Below are 864 nucleotides of genomic sequence, written 5' to 3'. Positions count from 1 at the left end.
TTATCGAAGGAGTTCCTCCGGTAGCGGTTCTGCTGGTGTTGATGGTGGTGGTTTGGGTATTTCTGGTTCTGCTGCCGTTGCTGCTGTTTGTTTTGCGGGCCCCCGTAACCCCCCGAATTGGGCCAGGAACCTTTGGGGGCTCGGGGTCCTCATTCGGGGGTTCTGCATCATGGGGGGGGCCATGATTATCGGGGGCTGCGCCGGCAACCCCACCCCGAAACCTCTCGGCTCTTCTGCTCGGTTTCTTCCGGTTCGTCCGGATTCTGGGGCGACGCTCCTTCTCCGTTCCCTTCCGACGGAGGAGGAGGAGGAGGAGGAGGAGGGGGCGCCCCGTCCAGCTCCCCCCCCAGCATGAAGGCAGAGTTGGGGTCCCAGGAGTAGCGATGCAGGGGGTTGCTCTTGAAGGGGAAGCGCAGTTTGCAGTCCTGCAACAGGGGCAGATGGAGAGAGCTGGGTTTAAAAACTTGAATAATGAATTTAAAATGAAACACCTTTGACAACTGGAGGTCTTTCTCAAGGTCTTTGTGCAGAACTGTCACGCGCTCCCGTGATGCTGGGTTTAGAAATACTGGAAGAAAAACTGAGGCAATTCAAAAACGACAGACTACGTGACATTTCGAAATCCAACACGAAATACTACTGAACTATGATTACGGCTTCCGCTAGACTTTTTGGAGATTTTTTTTTTCTTTGGTTACATGATGTGAAATTATAAAAACTGTATTTTTTCTTAACGTCTCAATCCTAAAATTCTCGGTGACACCAAGGGGAGAGAGAGAGGGAGTAAAAAAAAACAAAAAAAAACACAGGAGCAGAAAGTTTGGTCGGGCTCTGTTTACCTGGGGTGGTATGAACCTGCCCGTC

This window comes from Acipenser ruthenus, chromosome 48, assembly GCF_902713425.1.
Source record: "Acipenser ruthenus chromosome 48, fAciRut3.2 maternal haplotype, whole genome shotgun sequence".
Taxonomy (NCBI): domain Eukaryota; kingdom Metazoa; phylum Chordata; class Actinopteri; order Acipenseriformes; family Acipenseridae; genus Acipenser; species Acipenser ruthenus.
The sequence above is the reverse complement of the archived record's forward strand: the minus strand, read 5'-3'. Positions refer to the sequence as shown.